The sequence below is a fragment of the Siphateles boraxobius genome, unplaced genomic scaffold (genome assembly GCF_051911475.1).
Source record: "Siphateles boraxobius isolate OS27281-9 unplaced genomic scaffold, OSU_SipBor_1 30, whole genome shotgun sequence".
Taxonomy (NCBI): domain Eukaryota; kingdom Metazoa; phylum Chordata; class Actinopteri; order Cypriniformes; family Leuciscidae; genus Siphateles; species Siphateles boraxobius.
Window position 1 is genome coordinate 5,427,654 of NW_027508920.1, and position 15,015 is coordinate 5,442,668.

The window sequence follows — 15,015 nt, forward strand, 5'->3', positions numbered from 1 at the left end:
TGTCTGGTTAAAAAAAATGCAAGTCTTCCCCTGTGTCGAAATCCTTAGACATGTTTGCAAAGATTGTTTTGTTTACGTCTCCCTCAGACTGTAAACGAAGCTCGGGCGCACCAGATAACACGTCAGCTCGTCTTACGTCAGCGGACTCATGAAAGCGGATTGACAACAGAACCGGAAGAGAATACAATGCTGAATAAATTCGTCGTTTTTGTTATTTTTGGAACAAAACCCATATGGAAAAGGTTTGCTAAAAACACCTGTGATTCTTATATGTTCCAACAGAATATTGTAAGGGACATATATGCTGCAAAATCCACATATATAAATTGCATAATATTACTGTATTTTTAATCATATATGTCATATACTGTATGTCCTACGTACAAAAGCCATATTTTATTGATGTAAAAATGTAGGAAAATAATGCTAATTTAATATTCATGTCCAGCATATATCTTAAAGTATTAAAGTATTATCTCACTTTCAAACTCACCCTGATGTAATCCAACTTCCAAGATATCCATGTCTCTCTTTCTTAAAATTTTTATACACAGAATGGACTTCAATGGCAACCAACTATTCAAATGTTCAACAAAGTTTCAAATGTATATATATATATATATATATATATATATATATATTTTTTTTTTAGAAAATGACCGATCGTTTCACTAGATAAGACCCTTATTTCTCGACTGGGATCGTGTCGAGACTTTGAAGCTACATTTAGACGGACTGTTACGACCCTTCTTAGATTTTAGCCGTCTAGGGCGTTAGAAGGGGAACATTGATCATCCCTCGACAATAATTACCAAAAGAACACTGGGAAGTGAGTGAAGCAAAGGCAGTAGAATGCTTAAGGGTTTTTATTGCTGGCCACATCAATCGCGTTCAGGTGCTCCTTTATAGTTCCCGCATTTCCTGATGATCCCCGTGATTGGATCGCTCTTTCCCTCCTCTCTGATGACAAGCCGCAGAGATGAGCCAATGAGTCTAACCAAGACAACCAATCAGCGCTTCATCTGCGAAAGAGAAAGTAGACCACGGCAGAAACACAAAGAAATACAGAGACACCCAAAGTCGCAGTCTCTTGTAATCATCTTTATTCGTAACACGGACATTTGAACCTTCTTTGAACATTTGAATATTTGGTTACCATTGAAGTCCATTCTGTGTAGAAAAATCCTGGAATGTTTTCCTCAAAAACCTTAATTTATTTTCGACTGAAGAAAGAAAGTGAACTAATTTTTTTTTTGAAAGTGAACTAATAAAACACAGTGCAGTTTACCAATCAGTGTAAGGCTGCAGTTCACTCATGCTCTTGCTCTTATCTTATCTTGTGGAGCCCTAAGTGGAGCCCTATGCCTAGTCAATCATGGTCATATACTGTTAATCAACATTACATGAAACACAATATTTAAAACTACACACACAAGCACACATTTTAATTACAAAAATGATTTATTAGAGTGTATTCTACAAGATACAGTTGAATATTTTACATATCAATAGTTTTTTATTTTAAATTCTGCATCACCACATTCTCTAAACTTTATCACAGTACTAAGATAGTATACTTAACCTAGTACAAACATAAAACTTTCCTTAATGTCGAAGTGATTCTTATGCATATCACCACCAGAGTTCGTGTCACATATACAAAAATATATTCCAGACAATTTTCAACATTTTATTCACTGTTCTAGAAACATATTTGACTCAACTTTGTTAATTTGCCGCACCCTCTGATTTAAGTAACACTGCGATGAGTTACATCCGGTACATTTACGCGCTGAGCTCGACGAAACGAGCTGAGACTTTTTTCACAGACACCATTTTCTTTGATTCGCGATGCAAGGCATACGATGAGGGAAAACGCATGGATTAAGTTTTTTATCGCATTTAAATATGCATTTTATAACGTCTTATTGTTTTATAACAATGTGTATGTGCTGTGCACGGCTAAACCGCTCTCAGGGGGGCATTTCCGTTGACGCGCGATGCAGATCAGACCAGGATGGGTTTGCTTTTTAACAGGAAAACGGCGAAAGTAAGTGTTTTATCTAATTTACAATATGTATTTTATAATATATTGATTTATAGCGATGTTTAAATGCTTTGCGCGCATAAAGGAGCCGAAACTTTTCTCAAAGGCGACGATCTTCTTGGACTCAATACGGAGCTGACGACGAGGAGGTTTGCTTGTAACGTTAACAGGAAAAACACCAAAAGTAAGTGTTTTTAACCTAATTTACAACATGTATTTCATGGCATTATATTGTTTTGTAACGATATGTATGTGATGTGCGCGCCTAAACCTTTCTCACAGACTAGGCCCATAGACGACTAGCAGCTAGGCCTACATCTTCTTTGAGTCGTGACGCAGTGCTGACACGGATTTTGCTTTTAACAGTAATAACAAATAGTAAGTGTTTTAACTCTTTACAACACCTGTTTTATATAGTTTTATAACAATATTTGTGATGTGCAAATATTAAAAGTATGTATTTATCCTCAAACTATCTTTTACTCTCGTTTACCAGCACACCTAGTATAACTGAAAAACAGAAGAACAACTCCACAGACTGCAGACCAACAATGCACGTGAAATTGTCACTTTATTTCCTTTTTTGGAGGACCAATTTTCCTAGAATGGGTAACTAATTCTTTCAGATAAAATATTTATGCAAAATGTACTTATCAGAATAACTTTTGATTGATGTTTGATGGTTATGCTTTCATGTTTAAATGTATTGATTTAGCTATTTGTGTTTGCTAGGAGCATTTCTATGATGCACCTGGTGATGTTAAGATTTAACAGATAACATGAGAGAATCATGGGCACAAAGCCACAAACATAAAAAATAATCGTAGCTTTGTTGCTATTTGGTATAACTAGATTTTCTGTGTTTCTTACCACTCATTTTGAATTTGTCCAGTCAAATTACTTTACAAAATAATTTTTATTTTTATTTTTTACTTAAAATTAGTTTTCAAACCAATTGTTTTCATAAAGATCCAATTCAAATTCATAAAGAAGTTATTCACCAGTGAGAAGAATGGCACTTTAAAAGCATCTAGGGTTGAGCTAGAGAGATATTTGGAGGAAACGCATACAGATGCAAAAAGGCATGAGCCTATGTCAATTCCGTCAGACATCCCACCTGTCAATCCACCAGAATACCAAATGGAGGTCTGTGCACCTAAGTGGAAAGAGATAGAGCAGGTTGTGAGAAAGGCAAGGGCTTCATCATCTCCAGGGCCTAATGGAGTTCCGTACAGAGTGTACAAGAGTGCTTCAGGAGTTCTAAGGATTCTGTGGAAATTGATAAAAGTGGCTTGGGAAAAGCAGGTTGTACCTAGATCATGGCGCCGAGCAGGGGGAGTCTTTATACCCAAAGAAAAAGATGCTACAAGCATCAGTCAGTTTCGCCCTATTTCACTATTAAACGTCGAAGGCAAAATTTTCTTCAGCATTATTGCTCAGAGATTGTCAACCTACCTATTAAAGAATGGCTTCATTGACACTTCAGTTCAAAAAGCGGGCATTCCAGGATTCTCAGGATGCTTAGAACATATCAGTGTTATCTGGCAACGAATACAATCAGCTAAAAAGGAGAGGAAGGAGCTCCACGTGACATTCCTGGATTTGGCTAATGCATATGGTTCATTGCCACATGAGCTTCTTTGGGCATCATTTGATTTTTTCAGGGTACCGATGTCGATAACAAATTTAGTGAAAGCCTATTTTGGAGATTTGCAATTTAGTTTCTCAACTCCAGAATTCAGCACTACATGGCAATGCTTAGAGGTTGGAATAATGGCAGGATGCACCATTTCTCCACTGGATTTTACCATGGCAATGGAAGTAATCATTAGGGCATCAAAGTGGGTAGTAGGAGGAGAGCGCTTGGCTTCTGGGATGCGACTACCACCAATCAGAGCATACATGGATGACATGACAACCATGACTACAACGTTAGCCTGCACTAATCGGTTATTGTGGAAGTTAACAGATAATATTGAATGGGCACGAATGCAATTTAAGCCCTCTAAATCAAGGAGCATCTCAATAGTTAAAGGCAAGGTAGTAGATAAAATATTCTTCATTAATGGTGAGGCAATACCAACAGTTTCTCAGAAGCCAGTGAAGAGTCTAGGGAGATGGTACGATGGGCATCTAAAGGACACAGTTCGAGTGGGAGAAGTTAGACGACAAGCAGTGGAAGGGTTGAAGAGCATAAACAGCTGTGCTCTACCAGGCAAACTAAAACTCTGGTGCTTTCAGTTTGGTCTACTGCCAAGGTTGCTGTGGCCACTGACTGTGTACGAGGTTTCTTTGACAACAGTGGATAAGCTGGAAGCGTTAATAAGTTCATACATCAGGAAATGGTTGGGAGTTCCACGCTGCCTCAGCAGAGTGGGACTTTATAGTAAAGGAGTATTGCAGCTGTCAGTCTCTGCTTTAACCGAGGAGTTTAAGTGTGCCAAGGTCAGACTGGAAATGACTTTAGCAAATGTGTAAGGGAGGCAGCCCCTGTGGTAAAAACTGGTAGAAAGTGGTCAGCAAAGAAATCTGTAGTAGAGGCAAAGGCTGACCTTCAAATTGGGGATATCGTGGGACAGGTACAGCATGGGAGAGGGGGTTTTGGGCTCAGTTTAGCTCCTCCTAAATGGCACAAGGCAGGCCCAGCTCAAAGGAGGAAGCTGGTAGTCAACGAGGTGCGAAAGCAGGAGGAGAGGATGAGATGTATAAAGGCCATTTCCCAGGCCAAGCAGGGAGAGTGGATGAGATGGGAGAGTGTGGAACAACGAAAAATGGGCTGGCAAGACCTTTGGTCAATGGAAGAGAGTAGGATCAGTTTCCTTATTAGGTCAACATATGATGTTCTCCCATCACCGCAGAACCTAAACCTCTGGGTATGAGAGGATCCCTCTTGTCCTTTGTGTTCATCACCTGCCACATTAAGGCACATTTTGACAGGATGTAAGGTGGCTCTTAGCCAAGGTCGGTTTACTTGGCGCCATGACCAATTATTGCGATGTTTGGCTTTAACATTGGAAGGCAAGCGTAGTATGACCAATAAGTTGCCGCCTGTTCTAGCAAAACATTACACGCAGAAGACAATATTCCTCCCCCCAGGCGAGCAACCACCAAGAAAAGGTGCTAACACCAATTCTCGCCCAGGACAACTGGAAGCTGCTGGGGACTGGAAGATGCTGGCTGATCTTGATCAGCGGCTTATTTTTCCACCTGAGATTGCCACCACTAACCTACGACCAGATATTGTTTTGTGGTCTGGATCAGCACGCATTGTTCAACTGATAGATTTAACAGTGCCATGGGAGGATGCGGTAGATGAGGCATATGAGAGGAAGAAATTGCGGTATGCTCATCTGGCCACTGAAGCAGAACAGCGAGGATGGAGAGTCCAGGTTTATCCAGTGGAAGTGGGTTGTCGAGGTTTTGTAGCACACTCTACAACCCGGTTCCTCAGAGACGTCGGATTCAGTGGTCAAGAGTTGCGTCGCACAGTAAAGAACTTATCTGAAGCAGCAGAAAGGAGCAGCAACTGGCTGTGGTTGAGACGGAAAGATTCTAGCTGGCTGAGTACAGGCCGCCATGCTACGGTTTCGTAGAATTCTTGAAAACTTGAAGGGTGTTGGTTTATTTGTATAGGTTGTATAGTATTTACAGTCATTACGTTCCTGTGTATATTGCGTGAATGACGGGATGTTGGGCAGATATTGTGTTTTGCGGTAGGTGGTATGCCATACGGAACCGTTGCCACTGAAACTGCATATTAACGCACCAGTGGGGCTCGACAGCCTTAGTCAAACGGGTTGGCGCGTATGGTTGGGTTGCGGAGAGATTGTGTTTAGGTCTCAGCAGCACTGTTGGTTTATTTGTAGAGGTTGTATAGTATTTACAGTCATTATGTTCCTCTGTATATTGCGTGAATGACGGGTGTTTGGGCAGATATTGTGATTTGCGGTAGGTGGTATGCCATACGGAACCGTTGCCACTGAAACTGCATATTAACGCACCAGTGGGGCTCGACAGCCTTAGTCAAACGGGTTGGCGCGTATGGTTGGGTTGCGGAGAGATTGTGAGATTGTGGTTAGGTCTCAGCAGCACTGTTGGTTTATTTGTAGAGGTTGTATAGTATTTACAGTCATTACGTTCCTGTTTATATTGCGTGAATGACGGGTGGTTGGGCAGATATTGTGTTTTGCGGTAGGTGGTATGCCATACGGAACCGTTGCCACTGAAACTGCATATTAACGCACCAGTGGGGCTCGACAGCCTTAGTCAAACGGGTTGGCGCGTATGGTTGGGTTGCGGAGAGATTGTGAGATTGTGGTTATTTCTCAGCAGCAAGAGGGAAGTAGAGGTCGGTAAGCTGGGCTGAGTTGAGTGGGGGACGGAGGGGGGTGACTCTGGGACGCCAGAGTCACTGTCGAGCCCTCTTGAGGTGTCGTGGGCTAGTCGACGAAACACTCAGGACGCAAGGTGCCCACTTGAAGACCCTAGAAATGTTCCCTACTCCGCTCAATCCAGAGGGTTGTTATGGATGGAGAAGCATAGGTTACTGTAAAGCTACGTCTTAGTTGGTGCTTATCTTGGCGAAAGCCGAGTACAAATCAGCATGAAGTTTTAACATCTACTCTCGTGTAATGGAAATCATTATTTGACAGGTCGATGTTTTCTTGCTGTTTAATTTTAGACTCCACTGATTGGGAAATATCTGCCCATCACCTGTCCAATATCACAGCCACAAAAAGGGAACACAGATTCTTCTTGCGGCTGACTATTAGTGAGATTTCTTAATGTGGGTGTCTTACTTTATTCTTAAAGGGTTAGTTCCCCAAAATGTAATTTCTGTCATTAATTACTCACCCTCATGTCGTTCCAAACATGTAAGAATTTCTTTCATCTTCACAACACAAATGAAGATATTTGACTACTGTTAGCAACTGGACACAACTGATCCACTCCTATCCTGCAACTGATCCACTCGTATCCTGCAACTGATCCACTCGTATCCTGCAACTGTTCTTCATCTGCTGAATGTTGTTGACTCGAGCACTGCTGTACTGTTGCAGAGTCGAAGGTACTGAATCACTGACACAGGACTTACATTCACTGACATGTTCAGTATTTTAATTATTACAGACCATTTGATAAGCAGCTTTCATATAATTCTGATGACAGAAATGCCTATAGTGTGCATTCATTGTTTATTTTAAAGGTTAACCTATGATGTAAAGGGGCTTGTTCGTTAATAAAATAAATAGTTTGTTAAAACCACTGTTTGCATTTTGCCTTTATTTTTAACTTTACAATGAAAAGAATTCTGCTATAATCCCAGACTAAGGTTACAATTTAACTTTCTGGATTGTTTTGAAATAAAGTTTTGAAAGAGTAATATAGAGTGATGTGTTTATTTCAAAGTGAATTTATTGTTTTCAGATTAAATGATTTGTCAGTTCATTTTACAGTTCTTTACAGTAGGTAATGCAGAACGTCCTGGTTGCGTATGCAACCCACCGTTCCCTGAAGGAGGGAACGGAGGACGTAGTCGACGGTCGACTGATTTGGGATCTCTCTAGAGAGCCTGTCTTCTTCGAGTACTATTGAACGAGCCAATGTAATTGGCGTGCGTGATTCGCATCACACACTCCGCCCCCGCCGTACGGGTATAAATACAGAAGTGGATGCACGCACTAGTTGCTTTTCGCTGAGGAGCCCAGAGTAACCCGGGGTCAGCGGTGGTCCAGCGGTAGTGGACCACCGTAGTGGTTCCTCCTTCAGGGAACGGTGGGTTGCATACGCAACCAGGACGTTCCCTTTCAGTCGATAACGTCAGAAGTAGTCGACGGTCGACTGAATTGGGATCACCCTTTGAACACGCCACTAATGCTGCCACCTTCCAGTGCCTAAACCAAAGCCTCCTGATGCCCCCGCAAATTTAAGGCGGGGAAGGACAGGGCTTAGGCCAGGGAAGTCACTGCTGTTCCTACAGGACCACTGGGAAAGCGTTCCCCGTACATTGGAAGGAAGGGACGCTGCGGAAGCCACATCCAACCCAGAGGGAGGTAACGTGGAGAATACACATATGAACTGGGCGGAAACCGGGCAGTCTAACATATGGAATGTCACTGGGGTGGCTCCGGCCTAAGACGGGGGAGACACACCGGACAGTGACGGCAGAGAGACTCTGCCGAGGGAAGACACGGGCTCGCCGCAGGGAGCCGTATCGTGGAAGAATACACATATGGGGTCGCCGTAGGGACCGCAACATATGGACCCAGCCTAACACAGGTTCCACACTGCTTACGAGTGGTAGGCCTAACACCAGACGTTCCGCACGTCCGACGTCGGAGGGGTGTGGAGGAACTCAACAGGGTTCAATTTTAGGGGAACTCAACTGGAGTAGAAAGGCGCACGTATCCAGTCCATAGGAGGGGAATGGCGCAGCAAGCCGACACTTGAACCGGGCTCACGGTGAAACTGGCTTCATGAGAAGGGAGCCCACGGGAAGCAGCGGTTCAACTAGGTGTCGTCCAGCCCCCAACTCTAGAATCTGTTTAGCAAAGCATATCGTCAAAGCCCAGGCGGAGCACTTTACACTCATCATAGAGGAGCTCAACACCTAAGTGGACATGTTGCATCTCGGATTTTTACCTAAATGAAGGCAAGCACTAAGTGCAACTTTGCATGGAAACAGCCTTCCCTCTCTGCTGAATTCCAACAGATATTTGTAGAGCTGGTCTGAGGTCTATGGCTTGCGTTCTGTACACGTCCAAGCGAACGGACAGAGAAGCCAGGGCTGGATCTGCCTCCTCCAGGGCAGCGCTTGCAGGCTCACCACCAGCTCCTATTACGGGAGAGGTAGGAACCTTGGGCACAATCCGAGCCGGGGTCTCAGCTTGTGAGAGTTAGCCAGCCCAGACTCCAGGCACAATACGTTGAGCGAAAGCGAGCAAGTCCCTACCCTCTAGTAGAGACCACGCGAGCAGGGGAACTGATATAACATAATTTTTATCTCACTGCCTGCAGTGGCTCAGGGGCGGTCTCTGCAGTCGCACCAGGGACAAGGCCCAAGAGGATAAAGAGGGACACAAGGATTTATAAGACCTTGCTCCTCAGGAACCTGACGATCAGAACGTGCTTCTGCACACTTCTGCAACACGATGAGCGTCGTTTAAACACCGAGGCAACATCCTTTTGAGGGTGAAGGAAAACAGCCTACTGCAACCCATTTTGCAGGAAAGAGAGCACTGAAGTGATCGAAAGCTTTCAGGATCTCCTCTGGAGAGACGACGCACTCAACGACTAGGTTCCACTTCTAAATGCGTAAGCACGCTACCCATTTCTAGGGGGTGCTCGCAGAAGTGATGGTAACTATCACATGCCCTGTGATAGCCACCTGAACCTCCGCGTTCAGATGTAAGACCGCCCGGAAACTCCGGGGGAAGAACGCGGGTGCCCTCGTGCCCCGTCCCTGAAAGAGTTTTCAGGGGAAGTCAGGAAGGCTGTCGATGGGAACCAGGTCTAGTTGGGCCAATAAGGGGCAACTATGAAGACCTGTTCCTCTCCTGACTTAGCACGTAGGTGCAAGCGACGGGCGCAAAAAGACAGGAGCGTTGCTCAACACAACATGTGAAGATCACTGGGCTTAACCGGGGGGGCAACTGAGCGGCCCCGGAGTGGTCATGACCCAGCTGGACCTAGGGGATGGAGTCTCCACCTGCCCTGGCTATAACTGTCGTGAGGCTCGATGGCGGCACGATTGAGTAAAGCGGGAAGAGTGGAACAAAGCGTCCTCAGAAGCTTCTGACTCCAAGGAGGAGGTGACGGGTGAGTTGTGACATGCAAGGGAAGCTTGCGCAACGGTCGCAATGTCCAACAACTCGAGGCACGAATGCCCGTGTAGTCGAGGGTCGCCCAGGCCCCCGTTAAAACACGCCCTTTGTACATGGCCCCTCTGTTGAAGAGGGTTTGGCAGCAGACCGGGATGAACTATAGTCACACAGGGTGAGCTGCTCTGCCACGGTCACCTCGGGACTGGATCATGAAGCTAGCGCTGAAGCGGTCACGTATGGAGGAAGCCAATGGCTGCAACTACCATATACCCCAGGAGCCTCTGAAAGTTCTTCCAGTGGGACCCTTTCTCACTTCAAACACCAGCTGAACACTTTCTCATTGGAGAAACGTGTTAGACCGAGTCCATCTCCAAAACTGAAAAAGAGATACTAAGCCCGTGGGCGAGATTATTCTCTTCCAGTTGACCTGAAGACCCAACGGGCTCTGGAGCACTCGAAGGGAAGGACACTGTACTGATACACCCACCCTTACACGCAACCTACAGGATGGCCTGCGGTGCGGAAGGTAGAGATCTGTTTTTAAGCACATGTCTTTCAGGTCGGAGCGGCAGACCAATCTTGGGCCAAGATGGCCACGACCCACCACCTAGTACCACGAAGAACGAGTTTACAACTGGCCTTCGTACCGGCTGGAGGAGCGGCTATATCAAATCCTTCGCCAGCAGGATAAGATAAGCACGCACAAGTCAGAAGCACTGCTCAACACTCGGTGTGATGAATATCACTGAATTTTCAGGAGCACGTCTGCTCAACACCTAATGTGATGACTATCACTGACTTGAGCGGGGTATCCGAGCCTGAGGTGGGGCAGCAAAGTAGAGAGAGTGGTGTTAGTGTGCTGTGCAACACTTACCTGTCTCCACAAGCGGCAGGGGGCCCGTGAGAAGGCGGATGACCGGCTCCTCGAACGCACCAAGCTGCCTGCTGGCGACCAAGGGGGAGCTGAGGGGTGTAAGGCTATACAGGGTCACACCCGCCAGACTGGCCCTCTTGGGACCCAGGAACAGATGAAATTGCTCTCTCTTTGAAGTGTGGGTACCGCTTGCTCCGCTTTTTTTTTTTTTTTTTTGGGGGCCAGCGGCGGAACAGACACACACACAAACAAAGGCTCCACCCGGCCCTCACCCGGGGGGAGGGAGGGATCGTGTCACTCCAAGAGCATCTCATCCATTCCTGGGCGGCCCGCTCCGGAATGCTTTCGCTGTCGCTTGCCACCTGGCTTGGCAGCGCCTGGAGCGGGCTGGGCGTCTCTACTGCGGTCGTCTCCATGCTGAGGCCTGGGTGGAGGCTGCTGCGGAGGGCCAGCAGGAGCAGCGGCCGGGGAACGCCCACGGCGACGAGCAGGCGGAGGAGCTGCCACCGGCGGCGGGTGGAGGCAGCAGCTGGCCACCGGGGCAGGATGTGCCGGATGACCTCCGTCTGCGCTTGAGCGGCAGAGAACTGTTGGATGCAGTTCTCCACCACGTCGCCGACCAGCCCAACCTGGGAAATTGGGGAGACCAGGAACCGAACCTTGTCCGCATCCGCCATACCAACCAGGCTAAGCCAACGAAGGCGCTACTGGACCACCAAGGTGGACATCGCCAGACCGATCACGCACGCTACGACACCTGACAGCCAGCAAGTGGGTCAGGAATAGGATTTCAAGTGATTTTGAAAAAATGGTCAAAAAAGAAAATCCCATACCCCACCTTTAAGAAGAAAAAGGTTTACAACACTACTATGCCAGTCGCAGCAGGAACAAGCTTCCAGAAGAGATCAGATGTGCTCCTACAGTAGTCATATTCAAATCCAAACTCAAAACACATCTGTTTAGCTGTGCATTTACTGAATGAGCACTGTGCCACTGTTCGTCCGACTGTTTGTACTGTATTTTTTTTTTTTTACATTTTTTTTATTCAAAACTGTTTTAATTACTCTGATTTCTTTTGATTATTTTAATTTCTTCAATGTAAAGTACTTTGAATTACCACTGTGTATAAAATGTGCTATATAAATAAACATGCCTTGCCTTGCCTTGCCCTGCCTATTCTGAGTTTGCTCGTGATTTGACTTCTGCATTTAATTGTTGGTGTACAGCTTCTGGAGTTAGCACTTTTGAGGGCCTGTCTAACTTGATTGTGTTAGAACAGCTCAACAATTCTGTGTCTGACCAGGTTGCTACATACATTAATGAACGTAAACTTAAGTCTCCAAGTGATGCTGCAGTCCTTGCAGATGAGTACAGGCTAACACATAAAAGCCATTTTGAGTCAAACAGTGACATGCACCATAAAAATAATTTTACTCCTAGGAATAGTAGGTCACCTTTTTCTGGAGCTTCTTTCCAAAGGCCTCAGGAGAAGTTGGTTCTGGGGGACCTAAAGCAACAGTTAATGCTAATACTTGTCGCTACTGTTTAGTTGAAGGACATTGGAAGAAATATTGTCCTAAACTTAAATAAAAAAAATTCAGGTCAAGTTAAACCTGCTGTGATGGCAGTTCCTGTTACAGCCTCTGACCACCAGGGTGAGCTTTTTCAGCCACTAGTTGAGCTTAGTTCTCAGTCTTCCCACTGTGATTTTTCAGCCTTTATTTCAGACGGTGTAGTGTCCCTGGTAGATGGCAACCAAAATGTTCTGATTAAGACCTTAAGAGACACTGGAGCTTTAGATTATTTTATTCTGGAATCTGTTTTGCTGTTCTCTGATGAGTCTGATACTGGCAGTTGTGTAATGGTACGTGGCATGGGTTTAGTTCCATTCTCTTCTCCTTTACATTAAGTTACCCTAAAATGTGGTCTGGTAGAGGGTGATGTAGCTGTTGGGGTTAGACCCTAGTTGCCAGTAGAGGGAGTCCACATGATTTTGGGGAATGACTTGACAGTTAGTATGACTTGACAGTTAGTAAGGTGTGGGCAGGTGTCAACCTAAACATCTTTAAGAAGCAACCTTCAGCGCCCCCTGCAAGTGTATCTCCAGATTGCAGCAGTGTGTCTCCTGAGGTATTTCCAGTTTGTGCTGTTACCCGCTCTGCCTCTCTTAAGGAAGTTGAGAGAAAGCTGGTGTTATGTTAATTGGATTAAGCGTTTTAGGTTTCTTACTTGGGAGTCTTATTTTGAAAAATTAACTGACTAGGCAAGGGAGCAGCCATTTTAGTTCAGTTTGCTCAGCTCTCTCAAGCATTAAGCTCCATGTGACTGCTGCTCCAGTTTTTCTTTAATGTTAATGCCTTTGAAAGCATTGTCAGTAAGTAATTATTGTAAAATGTGTAAATTGAGAATATTTTATTTATTTCCTATGTTATATTGGTAATAATTAAGTGTCGCTTTAAACACCAATTGCTCAACCGGTAACTCTGCTCTGTTAGCCTTTATATTGTGTATATATATTGTATTATGTTAACTAAAAGCACTTTATTTGAAAAACTACACCCTGGCTCCAGTCTTTATTTGAAGGGAGTTTGGCTTCCTGCTGAATTGTGTTCACAATGGAAACACACAAGGAGAGCAGTATAGCCAGAAAGTCTTGAGTTGCCAGTTAAACTCCAGACAGAACAGTTGACTAGTTCTAGAGATTAATTGATGGCTGAGCAAAAGGCTGATACTACTTTGGCCGATCTCTTTGATAAAGTTATTCCTGATTCAGTGGTGAGAAATAGTGCTCAGTGTTATTTTCTACTTGATGGGCTGTTGGTCAGGAAATGGGTTCCACACTGTGATCGGGGTCTAGGAGAGCCAGTTTTTCAAATAGTTGTACCTACTACTTTGCAAAATAATGTGTCGCAAATTTCACATGGTGATGTGGCAGGTCATATGGGTGTTCGTAAAAATTTTGATCGCAAACTCCGTTATTTTATACATATATAACTGAGCGGGATGTAGCTCAGTTCATTAAAACTTGTCATACGTGTTAGCGCACAAGCAAGCCAAACCAGGTTGTAAAGCCAGCACCTTTGGCTTGCTTGTGCGCTAACACGTATGATCGCTTCAAACCCTACAGTATTCAACATTTGGTCCTTCGAGACGGATTGCTACACTCATTACGATGATATGGAGCAACAGAGTCAACATTACTCTCCTGATACCAAACATCCTTTACGACCACAGGCCGAAGCTCGTCAGCTCTCAACACGTCTACAAGCTTATGACATTACATTACCTAAATCGCTCATACCAGACCATGCGCTGTACGACACTTCATCCCACCAGCCAAGGATGTATCACCCAACAGCACAGCTAAACCTCAGTGGAAAGGTCGAGCCAGTCTAAACTGTGGATCAGCTTCCTATGAGTGAGTTATCTCTGGTGCAGTATGGAGTAGTCCAGCTACATGTCAGATGAGCAGCGTTGATAATGGATCTGGTGTTTTTGCTAGACAGTTAGAGGCTGAGAGATCCTTTAGTCATTCTGTTCACCGGTAGCCCAAAGAGAATATCACAGTCAGACCCTAATCAACCTCCATCATCGTTCCCAGGGTATTATGTCACTCAGCTTTCTACACATATTCCAGGACAGACATGGTATGGCTCTCCAGCGATGTACCCGCCACCACCTCCAAGTGCTGCTTATCAACCAATGCCTGCAGCATTTCCACTCCAGCCAGTTCCAATCCCAAAATTACCGAAGCTTGTGAATGATAGTGAGAGGGAGTTTACGGATCTGAAGATGGCTTTGGACAATCTCCTCAATCTTCATACTGAGCTTACTGAACATTATAAATACAGGGTGCTGATGGAACAGTTAGTTCCCTTTCAGTCGATAACGTCGGACGTAGTCGACGTCGACTGAAATGGGATCACGCCAGGGAGCCTATTGTCTTCGAGTATTATTGAACGAGCCAATACACATTGGTGTGCGAGATCTGCATCTCACACTCCGCCCCGCAGCGCGGGTATAAATACGGAAGTGGATGCACGCACCATTTGCCTTTCGCTTCGGAGCCGAGCTTCATGTCTGGATCTGAAGAGTGTTGTTGTACAACGAGCGAGTGTGTCGGCGCTTCTTTGGGAAGTCTCTCCTGGTGTCGGTGTTTGCAGCGCGAGTACAGCGGTGATCGCGAGCTTCAAGCTCTCAACTGCTGTTCTCACAGCAACCAAGTTTCTGTTTGTGTTTGTTTGTCTGACGGTCTGTTGAGGGCGAGAAAG

The 15,015-nt window shown here is 45.0% G+C and overlaps 1 long non-coding RNA gene across 1 annotated transcript; it reads left to right on the forward strand.

Moving 5' to 3' along the window:
- Positions 1 to 1,809: 1,809 nt before the first annotated feature.
- Positions 1,810 to 6,802, forward strand: LOC143757228 (uncharacterized). The gene is made up of 4 exons (XR_013210446.1): positions 1,810 to 2,050; positions 2,154 to 2,231; positions 2,330 to 2,425; positions 6,729 to 6,802. It is a non-coding gene; the product is annotated as an uncharacterized LOC143757228 (long non-coding RNA).
- The last annotated feature ends 8,213 nt before the right edge of the window (positions 6,803 to 15,015 follow it).